Raw genomic sequence first — 7,669 nt, forward strand, 5'->3', positions numbered from 1 at the left:
GACATCTGGCTGGGGGGGTGAGATTATTTGACCAAGCAAGTGGTGCTGAGACAAAGTCAGAGCTTGTTTCAAAGCTCATTCCTCACATCTGACAAGGGTTTGTGTTGCCAGCTTCATTGTTTCCTCTCAGTACCTTCATTTCTTTCTACTATTTTCATGGCTTTGTACTCAATTACTGGATGGCAGAGTATCTCTAGCTTTAAAATAACAGTATATAAATGCTGTAAAATCACATTTTAGAACAGATTTCAAGTTATAATATTCCCTACACTTACCCAGAGAAAAAGCTCTATATTTTAGTCCCCTTCAGTTTTGAAACACTTTCAGTCCATTAGAGCCACATAAATACAAGGCACAAAACAATAACAGGCTACAAATCAATACATTTGCACAGCCAGCTCTAAATAAATATGATCCAATTGCTGACTTGGAAAAGTGAGAAGAGTCTGAAGTTTCCAGAGTGAAATGCTGGTGGTGAAATAACATTCAACTGCATGCAGGAGATCCTGAGCCTCTTTTCAGGTGGTACACTCAGCCCAAGGTATCAGAAGGTATTTACTAAAAAGGAGGGCCATTTTCCTGAGAAAGTAATGGAGTAGTTAAAATTTACCCTCTTGGGAAGAGTGTTCAGCATTACCGTGGACAGTGTGCTGATAAAGTGGATTGTTAAGTGGTATGAGACAGGTTCAGCTCAAATATTCAAGAGTGATCCCTCCTGAAGCAAGCATTAGGCCTAGCAGGAACTTTATAAATTATACACAATAAAATCATAGTCTTCAGCTTGGAAATTGGTGCTAAGCATCCAGACATAATCATACTCACTGTATTCACACATGGTTGGTGTCGCTGCAAGGGCACCTCAGAAATCCTGCAGGAAGAGACAAACCAGAAAGGATGACAATCTTTATTAATTTTGCCTTGTACATGTCATGTTTCAGCTCTGCAGCTGGTTTTGTGATAAATAGCAGAGGATGCTCCAAAAGATCTTGTTTCAAACACCTGAGGAAAAAACAAACAAAACCTAAAACAACAACAACAAAACAAAAAGAAACCAAACGAAAAACCAACCCAAGAAAAGAAAGTACAATGTTAGTTTTCTAATTTCAAGCAATGAAGTCCTTTGGATTTAAGCCCAAGTAACAATTTAAAGTTCAAGTCATTTTACACCATATTCCTCTCTTTCTTGGAGTTAGGGCTTTCTAATCCTACCACAAATGAAACATTTATTCCTTTAACCAGGCACAAGTGCCAGTACAAGCACAGTAAGTCCACACACAAGTAAAAGGCAAAAGACAAAGCAGATGTGAGAGGAATGGCTCCTCTGTACTTCTGTACTTCTTACATGTGCAGCACAAACTCACACTTGTCCCTTCTTCTGTACAACAAATATATTCTGCCCAAAAAGTAGATATTGCCATGTTTCACACTAGTCAAAGCCTACAAACACATATCATAGTGTAATAATTGGTTGATTTGGATGAAATTGTGTACAAACCATGATAGTTTTTTCTTCTCTCATTCAACCTTCTGTTTCTGTGGAACTATTCCATCACTTTTAGAGTCCAAAGTCCAAAGACAGCAACCTGAGGCATCAGATCTCTCCCTAGCGCAGCTGACTCTCCTAGACACTTCTTGCTGTGAAAAAAATTAAAATATAAAATATAATAAAATATTTTATACAGAGGTTCCTTAGGGTGAAAATGTTGGACTGCTCTATGCATATTATGCATGCACCGTTATGTTTGATACATTTTGGCCCCACTCTTTCCTACACAAAATTTACAGGTTTCCACTGGAAAAAAAACCCTCATAAGTGACCTTAGAGATTCAGTTATTTTCAGCAAAACAAAGAAAAGCCCCTGTATCATTTTAATCTAGATGATTCTCATTTACAGTACTCATAAGAGCTCATTAGTGCTAAGCCACATATCTTTGTGTGCTTACCCAGCTGCCTTGAAAGGCAGGAAAATGCTGTTAAATCCATTTTATGGATGAGAACATAAAGATTCAAGCAGTCTAAATAGGGATTAAATTGAAGTTAGGAGCCAGCCTCTCAGATGGTGATGTACAGTATTTACTCTCTACACTGCATAGTCCCAAAGATGATTTAATTCAGTGAGCACCTTCATCCTGGGCTCCAGAGCTCATTAAGCACTTTTGCATGCTGGAAGATCTCCCTGGGTGGAGCAGAAGGGCGCCTGTCTCCAACCTAAAGTGTATCACACTCCAGGGTTAGATGGGAAAACACCTCAATCTGCCCAGGTTCTTGGTGGAAAACAGTGCTGGGCTGGGGTGCTGAGCTCGTGCTGCCTCCATTGCCTAATTTCCATTTCTTGGAGACATCTGCAAAATGTGGGAAATGCAGAGATCAGGCCCTGCTGGGCCTCAAAGGGTTCAGGTTCCTACTGTGCCCTTCAGAGGAGTACAAACCACAGGGCTGTAGCCAAAGCCAGGCTGGGCCATGTTGTGCTCCTGTGCTGAAGCAATGCTGCCTGAGCTAGTTGTCTTTTCCTTGTAGGGGTAACCCTCCATGAATTCCTCATCTGGTGGTTTCAGAATTCCCAGAGGCCCCCTGGAATTTCCACTGAAATCGGGCAGAACGTGAACAAGTGTTAATCAGTGTTGTAAGTGTTGTACAAGCCACAGCAAGGTTAGAAGAGCTGCCTTTTTGCCTTCTCCTGGGAGAAAGGATTCGGATACATTTAAAGTCGACTGACGCCTTCATTCTTACCTTGTTTTATTTCACTTTGCATGACTACACATAAGAGATGGTTTGTCTGCTGTGAATTGTGTCTCTAAAAGATCCCCAGAGTGGCTATATCCTACAGAAGATGTAGTTAAAGCGTGCTCTAAAATGATAGTCCAGACAAAGAGCACAACTATGTTTGGTGCGCACTGCAACCACTTTAGGAAAATTGTCTGGTAGCACATAACTCATGTTACATGACAGCATTTGGAAAAGGACGAGATAGAAGGTTAACTCATGAAAATCCATTGTTAACAGCCCTCGGAGAGTCTGACCCAATGACAGATAGGTTCTCTCCTTTCCTCTAAGCTTTATACACCCCAGGCTCTCCCAGTTTAGTCTTACCTTCTTGATACAGTAGAATCAATCTGACCCTATCTAAATAATAATTTGAAAATCTTCACAAGACTACATGTCTTTCATCAAGGCAATGGCTGATGGCATCACAGGCTGAGGAAGTCCCACTGTGTTTATTGATTGGTGTACAGCTACAATTCCCCAGTTATCTTGGAAGAAACTGTACTGGATGCTCAACAAAGAAAATGCATTAAAATATTAAATTTGCTTGTGCAAATAATCTCTTAATGAATCTCCTAGGCTTGAGATGCACTAAAATTCTGGCTCTATGTCTATGATCTTTGTGGAAAAATTGCTCCATTTAGAGTGAACCATTGTTATTACTGGAAAATCCCCTCTGTGAACGGGGAAGGACACTATTTAGTAGTAGAGCTACTTAATTTCAGCAAAGATAAAGTGTAGCAGCATGTCCATCCACTTAACTATACAGAAAACAATGTATTACAGTTCTGGGAAGTTCTCAGTGTTGTGTGAGGCTGTAATTTTTTTCACTATCCCTCCCCTTTTCAACAGAGAAAATTCTTAGAAAAATTTCCCTTCTGTTCTTTTAATGAAACCACTCATCAGGAATAATTTGCTACAAATCCATACTTTGAACTCTCAAATTAGGAAAAAGAAAGGAATTCCAAGCAGTTAAGCCCTCTCAGGAAATGAGAGGAGATGAAAGGACCACAGGCATGATAGGGAAATGCATTGTGAAAGGACCTGTGGGACAAATGAAGTCACCAGCCCAAAGAGAAGAGAACAGTCAATGAGCAAACTTCAGACTGAAGATAATTTTGGCTCAGGTTTGAGACATCTTAAATGCTTCTAAATCTTCAGAGGTTACACACACAAAGCTAGCTGAAAGCCAGATCTTCTTCTAGGCCCCTCTTACCATTATTCAGTTCTGAGAATCCAGCCTTGTTCTGCTCTTTTTTCCTGGGCTTTGATTCTGTCAGTTTAAGTTCCTATGTTCCAGTTGTGAGATTGAAGCTGGATGTTGGGCACACCATTTTTCAGAAAGCTGAGCAATTTTTCTGCTCAAAAAAAGCATGGATATGTACACTTTCAAATAAATTCTGGAAGTTACTCTATTCACAATAGTCAAATCAAGCCTAGAAGCCCAGGATTAATGATGTAACTGACAAAAAGTTCTTTCTACCCTTGCTAATGAAAGGAATTGTACAAATAGGCATACAATTCTACATAATTTTTAAGAGATTAAATGTTCTCCTAAATTTTCAACTAAGAGAAAATTAATACAAAGAGAAGTGGAAACAGAAGGTTGTTAATGGGCTTATCTCCAAAATTTTTGTTGGAAAGAATAAATTTATCGGTATTCTCCTTCTGAAGTTCCTTCCTCCCTCTGATGGTAATTTTCATAGCATGTATCCCCAGGTATGCCTGTTTTTTCCTGATTAAAAAAGTGCTTGCTGGCATTGGCCAATCTGTTGATCAATAGGTGTAGTAACCTTTGTAGCTCACAGACTACTTTTCCTGCATGGAAACTGAGGTTCCATCATTCATTATCCATTCATTCTGATTCCAAGCAGCCCCAAATCTCAACCAGTTTGTCTATGGATACAAAACAAATGGTTCTAAAAAGATGTGACCTTCATATATCAAAACAGCTGCCATCTGGAGACCATAAATGCTGCTTGTACCTAGCATAAGCTTCTGCACAAGCATGCAAATTGAAGTCAGTTTTTGGTAACTCGGGCAAAATGAGGTTCAACAATGTTTTAGTAAGATCACTGTTAAAATTGTATCTTAGGAGCCAGAAATTGAGCCACGATTCCCATTCATTCACCCTCTAAAGAAGAACAAAAGGAAAATAAAAACTCGTGAAAAGTCACCTCATGTAGTTTTTCTTGTTTGATTCCCCTATGATTTCTCAATGGTCTGTGTTAAATGCCCCCATTATCACAGTGTGTCACAAGTTTTATATTTCCCAGCATTGACTCCAACTCCTACATACTGTGAGACAAACATTCGAATTAGCACATTCTCCTAAGGAATGCTGTGCCGTGAATAACCTCAGGAATTCACTATGCACCCAGCTCCTTAGGAAAGCACACACACTCCTTCCCATGCAGTGAACAGGACACCAGGCTGCACACAGCGAGACCTGGGTCACTGCACAGCACCTTGGCACAGCAGCAAGCCCAGCCCGACGAGTCCCTGCTCCCAGCTGCGCATCCCATCCCAACCCCGCGTCCGACACGCCTCGCTTGTGCCACCAGGAGCGTGGGGCTGAGCCCTACCCTGGATTCCTGAAGTGAACTGTCTGAAAATAATGTTAATAATAAACTGTTGTATCAACACAGCTGAGGGGTGATGAACTGCAAGAAAGAGGTGGGATTTGGCCGAGGGAAAACACGTCTTTGGCCAGCTTTGCTGTGGAAATCAGCGTCTCTCTGATTGCTCCTTTCGGTTACAGCAGGGTGTGAGAGAAGTGGCATTGACAGGATATTAAGAAGCTGGTTCGTGGGGACATTTAAACATTTTACTGCTGCTACTGCTGTGAATTTAAATAGCATATCCTGTTCTGCTATATTTTCTTACAGTACCTTTGAGGATGACAGGGAATGCAATGCCAGATCAGCCTGTGATCCCTGCAGTCCAGTGCCTTGTTGTAAACACTGGCCAGCAAGACTTTCCTAAAGAAACTCCTTACCCAAAGCTGCAGCTGCAAGTGAACCTGCTGTTGGGAAGTTTCTTCCCATCTTCAGTGGTCTGAACATAGTTTATCACAAATTCCTGCTCTATACTAACGGGCTCATAGCGACTTTGTGTTTTAAAATCAGTTTTTAATGGATAAAGGATACAAATAAGAAAAACAATCACTAACAGAGATATACTGTGCTGATTTTGAAGCTCAGGTACGGTCTTGCATATTTGCATTCCTGTCTTTATGCTTTGAGAGCCATAGGTGTGGGTGTGTTTGCATCCACACCTAATGCCAAGGCTTAAAGAGCTGACAAATAGACTAGGAAAAGGAAAAGAAATACCCTTATTTTACAGATAGAGATCTAAGACAGAGAGAAATGAGGGACCTACCTTAGGTCATACAGGGAGTCAATAGCAGAAATTGAAAAAAGTTGTCTGGATCCTGCCCAGCGCGCTAATACCCTGACCTTTACACCAAGGCATTTCCACTTCCAAAGGAAAGATGGCTGAGGGAAAGCAGTGCACAGGCAATTAATTACGTTTTACCTGCCATTTTTTCCTTCCCCCCAGTTACCTCCTGGCCCTACAGCCTGAATCGTGAATTCTTGAAGAATTTTGTTCATTCAGGAAATCTATACATAGATGATAAATAGAAGCTGGAGGAAAAATACTGAGATGATAAAGTAGGTGGAGGAGGTTTTCTGTGTTACTAATGTATTTCAATATAGCTCTCCCTGAGCTCTCTGCAGCTACTCTGAAGAGAGAGAGAAAAAGCCTGGCTTTTTACTCTAGGTGACAACTGCAGACAGTAGGTGTGAGAGAGTATCTCAGCTCTTTAAAGAATGACTGATAAAGAGTTTTGTTGAAAAAAACAGGAGAAGAAAGACCCTCTGCTTTATTTCTTGCCCTGAGAACTTCTAGGCATTTCCTGTAGGTGCAAAAGATTCCAGGTGACATTGGCACTGGTAACTGCAATGGTTGAGGGGGTCAATGAGGATTGTTTTTAAAGCACTGATGGGATTTAAGAGTGTAAGTCCCACTAACAGGTATTACATTCCTTAGCTTTGCCTGAAATGCCTCACCACAATTAACACCTGGAACAGCAGATTTTCTGCATTATCCTTCTTGACTGCAGGTGATGTTGGATTAGATTTAATTTTTTTATTACACTAAGAATCTTTTTACTTCTGCTGGGAATGAAGTTCTGCTCGGTCACCTCCTCAGAGTCCCAGCCTGGTGTTTCTGACAGCACTTGGGCTCTGAAACAAGTTGCTGTGACTTGAACTGTTTTGTCACAAGAAACTCACACTTCCAGCCTTCTTCCATGTTTTCTCTCCCTGATGATACCATCCCTCTAATGTCTCCTCCAAAGACATTGAACTGCATAACAACATATGTCACCCTCAGTACTCAGTGTGCTGAATTTTGTTGGGTGCTGCTTTTTGATTTACAACTTTGTGTAAATAAATTCAGCACAGGTTTCAGCCTGCACAACCTCTTTGTGTGCTCTCACTTGGGTGGATGGAAAGCAGGAGATACACAAAGGCAATCACTACTGCCACTGGTTTGAATAGCTTGTTAGAAAGTTTACATCTGGCACAAAGGCACACGGGCAAACTGTACTCTGTGCTCCTGGTATAAAGCACATTTGGGAACAGAGAATGACTGAAACAGAAGAATGAGTGCTTAGTCAGTGTCTTGCCCTTCCCATAGGAAGCCGCATCTCCTTCCTGCCAGCAGTCATCTGTACACTGGAGAAAGCTTTGAACAGCTACAACTCAGACATTGATTCTGCTAATCCCACTAATCCCATGCCCAGGTGTGCTCTATTAGCCTGTGAAAGACTCAAACTTCCCCAAGCAGTGGCACTCTGCACTTCAGAAAGGTGGCTCACACATCTCCTCAGGCCCAGCC

This window comes from Vidua macroura, chromosome 8 (assembly GCF_024509145.1).
Source record: "Vidua macroura isolate BioBank_ID:100142 chromosome 8, ASM2450914v1, whole genome shotgun sequence".
In the NCBI taxonomy this organism is placed as follows: domain Eukaryota; kingdom Metazoa; phylum Chordata; class Aves; order Passeriformes; family Viduidae; genus Vidua; species Vidua macroura.